This window comes from Dasypus novemcinctus, unplaced genomic scaffold (assembly GCF_030445035.2).
Source record: "Dasypus novemcinctus isolate mDasNov1 unplaced genomic scaffold, mDasNov1.1.hap2 scaffold_106, whole genome shotgun sequence".
Lineage (NCBI taxonomy): Eukaryota > Metazoa > Chordata > Mammalia > Cingulata > Dasypodidae > Dasypus > Dasypus novemcinctus.
Window position 1 is genome coordinate 1,008,712 of NW_026688145.1, and position 17,268 is coordinate 1,025,979.

The 17,268-nt window shown below is 42.1% G+C and overlaps 1 pseudogene; it reads right to left on the reverse strand.

The window, feature by feature from the left end:
• Nucleotides 1–5,934: 5,934 nt before the first annotated feature.
• Nucleotides 5,935–7,145, reverse strand: LOC101412405 (ferritin light chain-like; annotated as a pseudogene).
• Nucleotides 7,146–17,268: the final 10,123 nt, after the last annotated feature.

Genomic DNA, 17,268 nt, shown 5'->3' on the forward strand with positions numbered 1-17,268 from the left:
GAAATGTGTTTTAAACCCTGGTAGTCAGTATGCTTTTAAAAACTATTCATTTTCATAACTTAAACAAAGAAAAGAATTTTTTAACTTCCTGTAAGGAAAAAAGAAATCATTTCTTGCATAAACTATAATGGTTTCAATATTATTTAGCTTGAGTGTAATCTCCCATAGTTAACTTATATACTAAATTAACATTATATGTACAAAATCTTTACAGTAATAAAAATTTAAGTTCACCGTAATAAAATTAAGCCAAAAAATGTAAATATGCTCTCTTAAAGAAATAAAGTAAATTTCTTTAGATAGTAATTATAATTTAGTGTTTATTTAAATGTAAAGTAACTACTCAATGTGCTTATAGTCAATTATAAAAAGTTTGTAAAACATCTTCCAAACTAAAAACATTAAAATACTTCTAGTCTTAAAAGTCATTGTTAACTAAAAACTTGGATTTGGTATTTGTTGCATAAAATAACTTTGTAGTAATAAAACCTGTCTGAAGGTCATCGCAAGGTGCATATTGAAGAGAATGCTAATAAAAAGTTTTCTTGATCTATTGGGAATGTACTGTTTTCATTTTAACAATGAAAAATAGTTTTTTCCCTCTATTATTAAAGTAAAATACCTACCATAATCTTTATGGTAAATTTATATGAGTAAACAGTTTTTTGATATATGATATGTTGCATTAAATTGTTTAAAATATAGAAAAACCAGGAATAAACTTTAGCATTGTCAAACTCTTTTATGCATTCAATCCAGGCCTTGAATACATTGCAGGTTGCCTCTCCATGTGAGTTACTGGCTAGGCTGTTCACTGGCCCCTCAATTAGAAATATTCAGACTCTTGTTCTGCTCCTTAAGTCAATGGAAACTACATTGCTGTTTCAAGCTCCAGCAGCAGCCAATGATGACTCAGTACAGCCACGTGTACAATCGATATCTCCTCCAGACTGGCACTGATCCATAGTGCCAGAGAGCAGTATGCACCAGGCTAGTAGAATACTGGAAACTCTTTCTAAAATCAACGATGCTGCAACTTGCTCACTTTGATGAACATGCTAAGTGGAGCCATGATATGAAGATACTGTAAGTAAAACTTAAATTTAATTTTCATTATGGCCTGCTCCCATGGAGAGATAACATGTAAAGCATTACAAACCTGAAACTTAAAACTATTAATTGAAACTCTGAATCCTTTGCATTAAGTAATACATTAATCAATATTAAGTGTTGTAATTTTATCCTGTACTTTATATATGCCTAATAATTATAATGTTATCTTTTCTATAGTGGATCAAGTGCAAAAGTATATTAGACATGTTAAATTCCCAGTAAATTCATTTTCTAAAAAGTTAATCAACATGTCTATAGAATAAAGTGGCAGTCTCAACCAGTCTCAACTTACTATATTCTACTGTACTCTACTGTGTAGCAAAAATGAGGCTTGCTTGCTAATAATGAGCCTCTATTGAACAATTCAAAATTACCAGAAATTGTACAATTAAAACCCAAATGTAAAAAAAACCTTTATTCTGTAGTTCTGATCAGTCCCACAGCTAAAAACTAAGAAAATTTCCAACTTGGTGTACTAATCCTGAATGAAACCAACTGCCCAAAGTGTGCCAGTTCACCAGGAACATCTGACAGAGCACATGAGTGCCAATCATTAAACAGCTTGAAATGTGTCTTCAAACAAAGTAAATATTTATTACAATTTCTCTCTAAAAATAAATAACTGCAAAGTTATATATATATATATATACACATACATACTATTCCCACCAGCTTTTAAAAAGGAGTGCCATCTTTATAAGCACCTAACCTTGTCTACCTGTGTAATCCAATGTCCTCTTTTAAAAATAGGTATTCCAAATTTTATTTGAGTTTGCTTTTTCCAGAGTGAACATCTTATTAACCATATGAAAACTTCATCCAACTTCATACAGAAGACCAGATCCATCTTCCTCAAGTTAAAATAGAGTATTACACCTTGTTAGGAAATAACTATAACCCATGGCCAGCAGGAAGCAGTTACAGAAAAGAGATCATCTCCCTTCAGCACCCCTTTAAGATTAAAGGTGTATACTCTTTAAGGGTAAAACAAAATTAATAGAAGGATCTAGAGACTGACTGAAAATCCACATAGGCACCACTGGACCCAAGATGAGTGCAGGGGGGCCACTTCCCCAAAATTCTACCATCCGGAGTGAAAACTTCTAAACGTCAGGAAACGGGCTCCTGAATGCTACACTGAAAATTTATAAGTAAAATAATCAATCAAAACAACAATCAGCCACCCACCTCATAACTCCAACAATAATTATGTCAAAGTTTAGCAAGTTAAACTTTGGCATAAGGGGGGAATGATGTGGTCTATGGGTGGGATGCTCTCTATCTCAAGATATAACCTAAGCTGTCTGTGACTTGTGGGTGTGGGACAGTAAGGGGCTGTAGTCCTGCCCTTGGTGACCATGGCAATGACTCCAGTCACACAAAAGAGTTTAACAATGGAAAGTCTATAAACTTTAAATATTCAGGGGAAATGCAATTCAAATGGGCTAAAAAGCTTGTCTAGAATATTGAAGTCCATGCTAAAAGCTTACCTAAGACGTGCAAGATATATGCTAATTCAAGCTTATTGAGAACTGAAACAAAAGGACCATTTTACCTTTCCTCTCTTTATAAATGGGACGGAAAAATCTTGTATGGGTCTGCTCATCTGCATAGCATGTGTGGCCAGGGCCTGGAGGTGGGGTCCAGTGCCATGCCCCCAATGCTCCCTCCCCTGCCTTCCCCTCAGTACTACATGCCACGTGCCACATGGCGCTGGCCAAGGCCTTTCCTGACCACTTCACCTACGAGCCCCACAAGGCAGGCGCAGCAAGTGGAGTCAAGCTCTGGAGCGCCGGGTGCTGGGAGGTGGTGACGGAGGCTCGAGAGGGTCCCAGGGACCCCGAAGTGGTGGCATGCCAGGGCCAGGCCATCGGGTGCCCATGGACCACTCTGCACTGTGTGCCCATGCCCCATTTGCAGGCCAAGGGCTTCCACTACCCACGCCTGGCCTCAGTTCCACCATCGCCCTCACTGTCACGACACTCGAGCCCACACCAGAGTGAGGAGGAGGAGGAGCCCTGAAAAAGGCTGCCCAATGACAACAAGCACTACAACGAGGAGGAGGAGGCCACCAAGGCCAGCACAATATCCGTGCCCTGGAGTGGCCACTCCGCGCCTCCTGCGCCTCTTTGAGTGTCAGTAGCAAGTGCAGCTCGGTGAACACTGTGCCCTCCGGCTAACTCAGCAGCCCCAGGGAGCCCCTCAGCCCTGCCAGCTCCCTGGGGAAGGAGTGCAACTAAGGACCATGCCCCACACTCCCCCCTTGGAAGGCGGGTGCCCATGGCTATGGTCCTGAAGTCCACTGCACCTCAACCCTCTGTGAGTTCCACGGCCCAACCCCACTGCCATACACTCCAGCACCCCCAGCACAGCACGCAACTGCTCACACTCCAGAATCCATATCATTGTGCCTTCTTCTGGTTCCAGAATGCATAATGTGTGTGCTAGAGCACCCCCTGGCCTTGCCGGGGTCCCGGAGGCCAGGAATCTGTCATTTTCCCTGCAGTGCCAGAGGTTTCAGTAATCCTTACCAGCTGCATTCCAGGCTGGACTTCTAGAGCTTTTTCTGGCTTACAAATTCTAGACCCTGCAGAGCATGCCATGCCCTTGCCTGGCCTGGGAGCCACCAAGCACTGGCTTCCCAGTAATGTCTCTACTAATGGGGCACTACATCCAGAGATGAGACATTTTCTGGGACTTAGGATCTCTGGGTGCATAGGTTCTCCTTTTCAGCCCCAGAACTCAGGCTCCAGCACAAGACCCTCAGATGTTCTTGGCTCCAGACCCACTTGGGTGCTCAGATTTCCTGGGGGATTACTCTTCCCAGCTTCGACCCTCTGTTAGGTCCAGTGCCCACCCAGGTCCCATTGACACACACCCCCACTTTGGCCAAGCAAGGAGTGGCAGAACCACTTGGCCCCTCATTCCTGCTAGAGAATGCTCAGGACCACTTTCTGCCCTTTTTTGTACCAGATCCTACTCGTTCCCTAAGTCTGAACTCCCTCCCGTGACTCCAACTCAGGTGACTCCATCCAGAACTCCTGTGTCATCCAGGGAAAACCACCTGCTGAGGAAGGAACTGGTTGTATTCCCCCATTAACACCTCAGTCCACGAGGAAACCACATGTGTTCTAGGCCCAGCTACTGAGCCTAGAACCTTACACTGTGTTGCGTCCCATTCTTTTCCCAACCAGAGCTCAGCCCACTGGGTTCTAGACCCCCACATTTACCTCGAGGTTCTTCCATCCCAAGCTCTGGTGTCAGGGAGGCCCCCCCTCACGTGTGCTGGTGCACTGCTTGGTTTGCAGTGGGGAATGGGGTGTGGGAAGGCAGAATGAGTGTGATTGAAATGTGTGTCAAGAAATGAAAAAAATATACATCTTTATATAAGGATCCCAGGTGTGGTCCAACATGGGGTCTTGGTGGACCTCTATACAGGCCCCTCCCTCCTCTTGGTTTCAGATCCTCCAACCCTCCCCCTCTTGCTCACTCATGGGTCTCCAGTTCCTCATTTCATCCTGCTGTCCTGGAGAGATTTGCATTGCTGTTTGGAATTCAAGTGTTATTTCAAGGAATGAAGGCCTCTTTTGCCTGCTTGGGACTTGCAAGTAACAAACACATGGCTTAAGCTCTCTTTGGCAGGAAGGAGCTTTGTGATGAAGGAGGCTCCACAGAATAGCCATTTAGCCACCTGTGGCTACAGCACAGATGTAGGCCATTTCTATGATGGAAGAAAGATCTGGAGCACTGGCTTAACAAATCTTTTCAGGGCTCAGCTGAGATGGCTCTATTTTCAGGAAAAAAAGAGAAAAACTTTTTCCTTATACTTCTAGGCTCACTAGGCCACATGTGCATTTCTGAGCACATCATCACCATTAAAGAGAACAGGAGGCTCTGAGTGAGGGGTCTTAGGTCCTGGATCATCATCCTTGTGACAGATACAGGAGACCCCAAACCAGATCATATGTACAGAGAGCAAGAGGGCATGGTGCTGAGCAAATGATACCCAGCAGCCACTTCCCGATTCCTGTTCTACCAAAAACCAAAGGCATGGGGGACAGAGCTGACACAGCAGTTTGCTTGCTTGCTCCAAGATGCTGCAAGCTTCTTCAGTTCTCTTTTAGAGAATATGAACCCTACTTTCCCCTCTCCTTTCTCAACTAAGACCCAAAACCCCAGCTCAGAATTTTTTGTACATCACAAGGTCCCAGCTGCTGAGATCAATAGTTCTTGCTACCAAGTATGTGCTTGATATTGGGAAGACCCTAATGTTCAAGACAGGCCTGATCTCTTACAAGCCTGGGTGGGAGGGGGATGCAGCCCTCATAGCTAGACTTGTGTGCTTGCTTACCATAGTTAATTTACATAGTAAATTCAGTGTGCCCATATAATCTGGAAAGAACTACCTACCTCCCAGGGTTGAACCAGAAACAGTATCTCAGAGCTTGGCAGAGGCCTGGCTCCATTATTACTCATTAAACAGGACCCCTTTCTGGTTACTGTTACACTGTAAAACACTCAGCCTGCTTGCTGCTACCCACTTAGTTCAACCCTCCCTGGAGTAATAAATAGCTAGGCAAGACCTGGCTATAGCACACCACCCACAGGAGAGGGTTCAAACCTTATAATTTCCCCACACAAGACACACACACCATAACCACCTGCTGCAAAAAGCTTTATTGTTTACATTTCGTTCAGGGCTTGTTAGAGGGCCACAAGAGAGCAGTTAGAAAGATGCCTCCTGGCTGGAGGGGCTCAGGCAGAAGCCTGGATGCTGGGGGAATAGAGCTCTCCCCCATGTCAGCTGGGCTCCAGAGGCTCCTAGTCATGCTTGAGGGTGAGCCTTTCAAAGAGATACTCGCCAGGCTGGCCTGTGGGCCAGCAAGTCTGTAGAGGTTGGTCAGGTGGTCACCTATCTTTTTGATAAGTTTCACCTCCTCATCTAGGAAATGGATCTCCAGGAAGTCACAGAGCTGAGAAATAGAAGAGAAATTAAAACTTTTACTAAGACATAATATGAGACAATTGGTAACAATGTGGCAGATGTGGGAAGTGAGGCACGGCAAGGAACTTCCCTGGACAATCAAAGGGGGTTAAGGCTTAGAGTGGAAGGTTCATCCCAAGGAAGCTCTGAGTTTGGGTAACCATGGAGGAGGGGGATACTTACATGGGGGTCTGTGTTGGCAGATCCCAGGGCATGCAGATCCAAAAGGGCCTGGTTCAGCGACTTCTCCAGGACAAGGGCAGCTTCCATGGCATCCAGGGTATTACTCCACTCATCTTTGGAAGGCTTCTGTACATTAGAAAGAAACAGGTACAGTGCTTTCCACACTCATTTCCCCGGAGTCCCTGGCAGGAAAGTGTGGAGAAGGGATGTAGCCCCCAAGCAGATCTACGAGCATCTTTGCATGACCCCAAGGCTCCTGCAACTACACTGCCCCAGCGAGCATGGAGCTGTCTAGACGCCATATCTTGTAAGAGCGTCTCTACTTCAGCAACCATAAACAAACCACATAAAACTGACTTCAATCCCCCAGGAGCCCATGAGGCACCAAAAATACCAGAATCAAGGGACGTGGCATGCACGGCCTGCTGGGAGGCATAGCCTGCTGTCCATTCGACACTTACCAGCACATACTGGAAGAATGCATGGCTGACATGCCAGTTTAGCATCTTTAAGAAGTGCTCGGTGCCCTCGTGCTTCTCCTTCGCCAACTCGTGGAAGAAGTGGTCCATGCCCTTCAGGGCCACATCGTCACGGTCGAAATAGTAGCCCTGCGGGAAAAGATGGAAGAGACAATGGTCAGTGCAAGGCACAGCGAGGCCATCTTCCTAACCAGCGGTACAAAGAAGGCACGTGCATGTGCAGAGGGCAGAAGGCACTCGCAGGTGGGGGAAACGTGGGCAAGGGGACTCCCAGGAAAATGCACCAGAGAGGGGTAGGTGTATGAAGCCTGCAGCTGCAGGTTGACCAGGCGGTTCACAGAGGCCTCCACATAGGCAAAACAATTCTGATGGACCTGGAAGTTCATGGTTGGTTGACAATGAGGAGGTAACCAAAAAAAGTGGTATTAGCTGCTCCCAGCAGCGGGGGATGACCGAGAAGTTGGTCCTGGAGGTTGCAACTGGAGAAGCAGTTGCAAGGTGGTCGATGTGGAGAAGGTGTGGGGAAAGTCCCTGGGTCTGTTCCATTCACACACTGTTGAAGCAAGAGCCTGATTGGTGGGACCACCAGGAATGGTGTGGAGGGGCCCAGCCAAGGCAGTGCCTTTTGTAGCATGGGCCCTATGGGGGTGGGGTGGGTGGAGAGAAGAGCCAGTCAATCCGTGGCAGCAGGAGGCAGTGCATAGACACGGCACATGACCAATCCAGAGCAGAACAAGGGCTCAAGGGCAGCCCCAGTGAGCATGGGGTGGCAGGGAGTGTTTAAGTAATGCACCTTTAGAATGAGGCTGTTGTGAATTTGGGAATGGGGGTGTAAGTAGGGGAGGGTTGGTCTTGGTTTGCTTGGTGGGATGCATGGGTCCCCAAGCCAATTCTGGGAAGTCAATAAGTTCTGGGATGTGGGAAATTTATGAGGACATTGGGAACCATGGGAGGTGATGATTCTCTGGGTCGAGAGCTGGCACAGAAAGTCGGTGGGCTTCTGGGCTTATCTCTGAGAGCATGGACTTTTCTGGAACCGGGGGACTTCCTCAGAAATGTGGAGGGAACCTACAGATACCTGGGGTTTGCTCTGTGAGATAATGTGGGGATCATTGGGAAGTTTACAAGGCTGTTATAGGACATTTCTGGAACCCTGGGAACTGCCTGAGGTGGGGTGGGGGACCTTCACTCAGAGGTGAAGGTTTTATAGCCTTAGAGTTCACTATGGTGATGTGGGCTATGGATCAGCTTTTCTAGTGAAGCTTGGTCCGGGTGTAAATAGTGAAAAAGGTCTGCTGGAATCTTTTATTATGGTGCTGAATTGTGAATGAATTTGCTTTATACCAAACGTTAAGTGTTCTAAGGTTTGTTGTGCTTGTGGGGGCAGCCATGCTGAAAATATATATACATGGAACTTGTAGGTCAGGTTAGTGACCTTTGTGTTTCTGTCTGTTTCAGCTCAATGCTAGTGTTAGAGTTGTGTGGTTATGTAAAGTAGAATTCAGTTGAGCTGAAACCCTCCCTTGCCATTGGCAAGGGGGTGAAATGATTATGGGGCAAAACTGGTTCATCTGAATGTTTGCAGAGTCTAGATGTTTGTTCATGCTCTGCTGTCTTGTCTCTGGTCTGCCCTTTTGCTGGGGTTTGGAGGCCATCTGTGCCAACACCATGAACATGAGTTTGTTGGGGCTGCCCTAGTCAGTGTGGCTGAGTCCCTGGGAGGGGAGCCAAAGTTGAGTAAGTTCTGTCTGCACATTTTGGCAGAAAGCTAGAAAGGGGGGATTAGTTTGCCACTTTCCAGTGAGTCCACACCTTTTACTCATAACCTGCATTCCTATTTGATTGTTGTGCACCTGACTGCCTGGAAAGGGGAGAAGTGAAGGGGGTGAAAAGCAGAATCAAAATAAATGCAGTCAAATTCCCTACCTAGGGTGTCAAGGCCAAAATCTCTCTCTCCGTAAGACTGTAGAACTACTTTGGAGTATTTTAGAAGTGTACATTCATCTAAAGAAAGAAGGCCGTCGCTTGAAACAATATAAATTAAAAAAAGAAACATTTTTTAAAAAAGAGCTGTATTCTAATTACAAAAAATTAAATAAGTGCTTATATTAATACATCAGTTTAAATATTAATAAGATCTCTACAGTTATAAAAATTGTAAATTTTGATTAACAAAATTACAATGTCTTTTCGTAAAAAGTTGTTCTTGCCTAGATTGAAATGAATAGTTTATTTTTCTTCACAGGATAAAATGAAGGACATAAAACTTAAATGAATATTAAAGAAGGTTAAAAGTGTCTGAGAATGCTGGATGAAATTTAATGAGTTTTTCTAAAAGGTGTGTTTTGTCCTAAAGTAAGATGGCTAATCTTCATAAATTCTTGAAACTTAAGTGTATGTGGCAAGTTGTAGAAAGAATTGTGCTAACTTTAAGTAAAGAGATGTGTTCTGTGAAAGTAAAATTTGTCTTAAAATAATTTAGTCTATATGGTTATAAATAATTACATAAAGTTTAATAAAGCATTGTTTAAATTAAGGTATTTAAATGACCAATTCCAAAAAGTGGTTATTAAATAAAAACTGAATTGATAATAATAATATAAATGGTAATTTTATAACAGGAAACTTGTGGGGCAGCCAGCCTCCCCTGCCAACTTGCATTAAAAAAAAAAAACTGATTCTGGTATTGCATGCTACTCAGTATTTAAAGTGGAGAAAAGTTAATTATTTTAACACGGTTGTTTAGTGTTAATGGCAATTACATATTGTAAGAAGTTTGCCTGGTAACTTAGCACATAAGATACATGGAATGTGTATTTATTGTTAAGGAAACAGGAGATGATTTTGTCCAAAGATAAAATGATTGATTTTTGAGGAAGAGTAGAATGTAGGACAAAACCTGAATGAATACTGAAAGTGTAGAAGGTTCATGGAAAAGAAATTTTTATGATTAAAGTTGAGTAAGATTTTATTGGTCTATCTATAAAGTTTTAAATGCTTTAGTATCAAGTAGTGTGTATCAAAGTTAGAATTTTGTTCTTTCTCAAAGTCTCTCAAGTCATTAGTTTGTTTTGGTTAAAAGTTTCCAGAATAATCAGTGTACAAAAATGTCTGTTTTATCAAATTAGCTTCTTGTGCTTTAACCTCATTTCCTCAGTATTTGAAAAAAGGATCTTATCTCTTTTAAAGAAAAATAATGTTCAAACCTGATTTCTTAAAATGAAATTCTGAAAAGCAGCTTTTTATTTCAAACTAATTACAAGAGATTTGTTCTTTTACCTTAAAAGAAAAATTACAGTAATAATTAAGTTCATTTTATATGTTATAAGTCAAATGAAAGTGTTTAAAAGTGTTATAAAATCAACAGGTTCTAAAAATTTTTTAAAAACTATAACTGAGTTAAGATCATTTATAAATGCATTTATATTCTAAAACAGCAGAAAGATAATAACTGAAATTATAGCTTGGTGAATTTAGCCTGACACTATTATTTAAGTGTAAATTCTAAAAGAACCTTACCTTAATTTATGGTGCTTTGAGCCTAGCCTCACTGCGTACCTTTACCTGTAGTTGTTTCATAACAGCTCCTGTCCAACTGGTATTAGTAACCCTGCTTTCTCTCAAGAATCTAAGTGTGGACTGCATTGCTGCCTGGTGGAATTCATAGCCCTTGGGTTTAAAGCACCACTGGAATTTTATTATCTCCAATGACTGGGGGGAATAAAGGTAGTCTCCACCCTTGACTGTGTTCCTAGGAGTGGCAATTTATGAGAGAATCCAGTTTGTCTCCCTGAGGCTTCCAATAGCCTCAGTGAATATACATAGAATTATTCTTGTGGCTTATCAAAATTCTGCTAAATTCAAGGTAAAATATAACGTTCTGAAAGAAAAGAGAATTGTGATGGAGCATAGGAAATATTTTGGTTACAAGCCATTAGTTCAGAAACAAAATTCTTGTGTAAAACTGCATGGTCATAGTGTAAAACTGCACAGTCACCATGCAAATTAAGAAAAGTTTCAGGAGTCTTAGAAATGTTTTGAAGTCACACTTATTTTGTGAAAAATGGAAGTTTTAAGTAACCAAAGTTATGTTTTTGTGTCAAACACTTCATGTCTGCCTATTGCTCAAATTGTTGAGGTTAAATACGCAGTTATATATGTCAATAAATATTCTTGGAGCCCAAATTAGACTAAGCACAATGAAAAAGTCATATAGAAGCATGATTATAGAAACTATTGGGAAAGGGCCTCCTCTTTGCAAGAGCTTTGAAGGCAAGTCTAGGTGTGGCAGATTAAACCTATCTACTAGGCTAGGGAAATAAGAATCTGTTTGCCATGTAATTTCCCAGTTTAAACCTTTTGTCAGCCATAAAATGTACAAAATAAAGATTAGTTTAGTTTTCACATAAAGGAAGAAAATATTGATTAATGTAATCTGGGAGCCTAATGCCTCTGTCTCCCAATCCCGGGCTAAAAGGCAAGAAAGGAAACAAGCTTAAGCCTGTCCTATAGGCAATAAAAAGATGCCCTTATTTGACAAAGGGGAGCAGATAAAAAATAATGTGGTTGGAATGTGATAGAGGAAGTGGTTAAATCACAAACTTTTGCACAGGAAAGTTAGATCTTCTCAGATAGGCTGCAACTTCTGAAGTATCCAATCTATAGAGAAACAGAGAAAGAGCTTATGTGCTAGGTTTAGGGGTATAAACTGTGTCATTTTCCTTTGTTTGGGGCACCAGCCACGTTTTCTGGTTGTGTGCCCCTTCTTGCAAGATCGAATATAAGTTCTTTTCTCCACAAATGGGTGAGCCTTATTTTCCTCCAGAAGATTTCTTCCCAACAAAAGAAAGGTAATTAGTATCTCTGTTAACAAATTTCAGTAAGTAAAGTCCATCTAAACTATGGAGAGATCTTTCCTGGATTATGTTTAAAGAGATTAAGTCATTGTGTACTGTGTTTTAAAACCTGGTAGTCAGTATGTTTTTAAAAATTATTCATTTTAGTAACTTAAACAGAGAAAAGAAGATTTTAGCTTCCTGTAAGGAAAAAGAGAACATTCCATGCATAAACTATAAGTTTCCATTTTATTTAAATTGAGCGTAATCTCCCATAGTTAATTTATAAACTAAATTAACGTTATATGTACAAAATCTTTAAGTAATGGAAATTGTAAGTTCACATTGGTGCAATTAGGCTAAAGAAAAAAGATATAGATATGCACTCTTAAATAAATAAAATAAAATTCTTAGGTTGGTAATTGTAACTATTAAGTTTATTTAAACATGAGGTGGCTAGTCAATGTTGTTACAGTCAATTATAAAGAGTTTGTAAAACATCTTCCAAATGGAAAACGTTTAAATAGTTCTAGTTCTAGAAGTCATTGTTAACTAAAAATTTAGATTGTTATTGATTACGAAAATATAATGTTGTGATAATAAAACCAGTCTGAAGGCCACTGCAAAGTGCATATTTGAGGAAATGGTAATAAAATGTTATGTTGATTCTATTGGGAATCTTCTGTTTTCATTTTAACAATGAAAAATAATTTTTTCCCTCTATTACTAAATTAAGCTACCTACTGTAATCTTCATGGTAAAGTTGTGCAAGTAAAAAGTCATTTGATAATAAGTGTTTCATTAAATTGCTTGAAATATATATATATAAAAACAAGGAATAAACTTTAACATTCTCAAACTCTTTTGCACATTCAAACCAGGCCTTGAGTACATTTCAGGTTGCCTCTCCATGTGAGTTATTAGCTAGGCTGGTCACTAACCCCTCATTTAGAAATATTTGCTATATCAGCCTCTGGTTCTGCTCCTGAAGTCAATGGAAATTATGTTGCAGGTTCAAGTTCCTGCAGCAGCCAATGATGACTCAGTACAGCCAAGTGTACAGTGAATATCGCCTCCAGACTGGCACTGTTCCATAGTGCCAGAGAGCACTATCCACCAGGCTGGTAAAATACTGGAAACTCTCTCTAGAATCAATGATGCTGTGACTTGCTCACTGTAAAGAACATGCTAAGTGGAGCCATGATACCAGGATATTGTAAGTAAAACTTAAACACAAATGGCATTATTGCCTCCTCCCATGGAAAAATAACATGTAAAGTGTTACAAACCTGAAACTTAAAACTATTGATTTCAACTCTAAATCCTTTGCATTAAGTAATACATTAATTAATATTAAGTGCTGTACTCTTATCCTGTACTAAATATATGCTTAATAATTATAAAATTATCTTTTCTATTTTGGATCAAGTGCAAAAGTATACTAGACATGTTAAATTCCTCATAAATTCATTTTCTAAACAGTTAATCAACATGCCTATAGAATAAAGTGGCAGTCTCAGCCAGGCTCAGTCAACTTCCTATATTCTACTGTACTCTACTGCGTAGCAAAAATGAGGCTTGCTTGCTAATAATGAGCCACCTATTGAACAAGTCAAAATTACCAGAAATTGTACAATTAAAACCCAAATGTAAAAAAAAAAACCTTTATTCTGTAGTTCTGATCACTCCCACAGTTATAAACTAAGAAAATTTCCAACTTGGTGTACTAATCCTGAATGAAACCAATTGCCCAAAGGGTGCCAGTTCACCAGGAGCATCTGACAGAGCACGTGAGTGCCAATCATTAAACAGCTTGAAATGTGTCTTCAAACAAAGCATCAAACAAACTTAGCTTTCTCTCTAGAAATAAATACCTGAGAAAAAGTAAATATATATACTGTTCCCACCAGCTTTTAAAAAGGAATGCCATCTTTATAAGCACCTAGCCTTATCTATTTCTCTAATCCAATGTTCTCTTTTAAAAAATGGGTATTCCAAATTTTTAATTAAGTTTGTTTCTTTCAGAGTGAACATCTTATTAACCATATAAAAACCTCATCCAACTTCGTACAAAATGCCATATCCATCTTCCTCCAGTTAAAATAAAATAAGAGTTTTACCCCTTGTTAGGCAATGACTAAAGTCCATGGCCAGCAGGAAACAGTTACAGAAAAGAGATCATCTCTCCTCAGCACCCCGTTACGAATAAAGGTGTAAATTGTTTAAGGGTAAAACAAATTAATAGATGGATCTGGAGCCTGACTGGAAATACAGAATAACTTCAGGGGACCCAAGCCCCAAGGTTCTGCTGTCCAGAATGAAAACTTCTAATTTCTAAGAACAGTCCTGGATGCTACACTAAAGATTGATAAGGAAAGTAATCAATCAAAACAACAAACAGCCATCCACCTCATAGCTCCAACAATAATTATGCCAAAGCTTAGCAAGTTAAACTTTGGCATAAGGGGGGAATGATGTGGGCAATGGGTGGGAGGCTCTTTGTCTCTTAAGGCATAACCTAGCTGTCTGTGACCTGTGGATGTGGGATGATAAGAGGCTGCAGTCCTGCCCTTAGTGATGATGGCAATGACTCCAGGTCCAGGAAACAGTTTATCAATTCAAACACTATGGACTTTGAATTTTCAGGGGAAATGAAAATCAAGATAAGTGAAAAGCTGATCTAGAATGTTTGAAGTGCATGCTAAAAGCTAACCTAGGATGTGGAAGATATATGCTATTTCAAGCCTCTTGAGAGCTGAAACAAAGGGATCATTTGGCATTTCCTCTCTGTATAAAAGGAGAGTGAAAGCCTTGTTCAGGGCTCAGAATTGAAGCAGAAAACTCCCTTGTCTGGCTTGCTGTCAATAAACCATTTTTCCTACTCAAAATCTTTCCTGAGTCCTGGCCTTTCTATTCACAAATAATTGAACCTAGTATCGAATTCTAGAACAGCTTGGCTTTTTGATAGAGGCCCAACTGGCTTGGTCATTAGAGTATGTTGAGCCTCAGTACCAACCATCATATGTATGGTGTGGCCCCCAGTTTGGACTCCAAACATAGGCTCTGTGGGGCTGAGAGTAGGAGCCCGATCTTTCCTAATAATTTCTATCAGAGTCCTCCATTCCTGCCAACCCAATGATCTGAACTACAGGTTTTTTTTCTGAAACTTTTTGGACCCAGCATTTGGGTTGTGATACCCCACTGGCTTTTCTGGCTAATGTTTTGACTGCAGTGGCCAGGTCAAGTGGCCAGCTGGGACACTCTCGCTTCCAATGCCCATCCTCTTTGCAGTATGCACACTGATTTCACCCTAGACGTGGGCCTTTCGCCCTCCTTTGGGCTGGGGCTTGCCAAGTTTCTTTCCTTGACACAGAAATGGATTTTCCATGATTGCCACTGCCAGAAGATCTGCTATTCTTTTTCATTTTTCTATTTTCTTCCCTTTTTGTTTCTACATTATGGTTGACATACCTTAGTAGCTACTTCCATGAGCTGAGAGATATTCATTCTGGCAAACCCATTCAATATCTGCAGCCATCTTTGGATGTCAGTCTGTGATTGGGCAACAAATGCTGCTTTCACCATTGTTTGGCCCTCAGGAGCATCTGGGTTAAAGGGCGTGTATACATGCAACGCTTCACACAGTCTCTCATAGAATTGAGCAGGACTCTCCTCCAGACCCTGTAGAATTTGACTGGTCTTTGCTATATTCAGTGTCTTGCAGCTCCTCAACTTGAATCCTTCAACTAAGGCCCTATGGAATGTTTCTAGTTGGTTGAGCCAGACAGCACAATTTGTATCCCACAGGGGGTCCTCCTCTGGGAACTGCAAGTGAGTATATTGATTACTGTCCAAAGTTCCCTCAGGTGGGTGCTCTCTAAACCAGGTTAGAGCTCCTGCATGACACATTCTCCCTTCAAAGTTCAATAAAGTCATTATATGTTGTTTACAATCAGCCCAGGTGGGTTTGTGGGTCTGTATGATGGAATGGAAAAGATCTGTCATGGCCTGAGGCTTCTCTGAGAATGCTGGTGTGTGGCTTTTCCAGTTAAAGAGATCCATTGTTGTAAAGCACTGATAGATGAATGTCCGGTCTCCCCCCTGAACCTGGCCATCTGCATTGTAAACGATTGGGGTCCAGGCTTCATGGAGGGGTAGCTGGAAGACAGCCTTTCTCTCTGCTCCCTCTGCCCCCAGGGCTCTCTGTGGTTTCAGTTGCCACCTCTCAGCATCTCCTTCCTGACTGAAAGGCAGAGCTGCAGTGGCGTTCCCAGGGGCAAATGGCTTTAAAAGCAGCTGGTCCGGATTATCCCTTGCTGAATGTGCCAAAGACCACTTCGGAGATGGTAAAAGCTGCTGTGGGGATGGCATAGGGCTCTCAGGTGCAGATGGCAATAAAGGCAACTGCAGGGAGGGTATAGGTGCCCACTCAGATGGCAATAAATGCAGCAGCGTGGATGCTGTGGGTGTCACACTTCCCCACATGGATGGTGACAATGGGGCACTGCATAGGGAGACTAGCTCAATTACATTCCTTAGTACCGCCAGGGCAGAAGTCATTGCATAAGGCAGAGGAAATTCATATTCATATAGCCCTTCTAAAATGGGCGGATCAGCACTGGATTTTGGGCACATTTCCTCTGGGCCCTTTGCACAGTGATTGTTTGGTCTGGTCCCTGGGACGGCACTCCTCGGTTTCTGTATTAAGCAAATTCTAGCTTCTTTAGTCACGCACTGCCCTAACCATGGTGGGTTTTGGCTCACAGCATTTTCCCAAGCATCAATTTAGGGGAATTGGTCTGGATGCCCTGGATTTCCAGTTACCACATCATGGACTTTACGGATGATCCGGGGATCCAAAGTGCCTCCTGGGGCCAGCCCATGCTGAAAGTTGGCAATTCTAATTCACAAAGCATCCTAATCTTCCCTGGCTGGAACCTTATGCCATACACATCTTCACAGAATGTACAGGGGAAGTTTTTCAGCATACAACATAACGGGGTTTTACTGGGTGTGTTTCCCATTTCCACCCTGTGCCGACGGTGCACAACAGTCAGTCAAGCCTTATGCTTCATCTCTTTCTGGCCACGTCCCTCACAGGAGCTTTCAGCATCTCTTGACCTTAGCGGATTGGTATAAGCCCTCGATACAAAAGAGGGTCCCTTTGCATGGACCCCCCCCCCCCAGAATGCCCTTGATCGTATGAGATCACCACAGATCCGCGGATCAGGACTCCACACTCACCCTGCAGAAGTGATTTTCTGCATCTCATTCTGTCAGCACACCCACACGCACACAACCACCTCCCTTTCCTTTCCTCAGACCTGGAGAGGAGATGACTTCCTCCTGTATTCTCAGGAGTACTAGGGCCGCCCCTTTGAGAGTTCATCAGGCTCCCTCTTAATTTTAGAATTAGGCTTTTGCTGCACTATGCCCCCGGATGTCTCACCAGTCTGAAGCGCGGAGATCCCTGCTTCATTCTCAGGGTCTCTCAAAACTTCTGGTCTTCCGGTTCATCCAGGAGGGCTCCAGTGAAGGCCATAACCTCTTTCTGGATTCAAATGGTGTGTCCAGGGGTGCCCAGGGCTGGCTTTTGCCCGGGACCCTCCCGGCCTCCTCGGAGATATCCAGGAGGTGCAAACAACTGTTGCTGCCTCTGACCTTCTCAGCACTA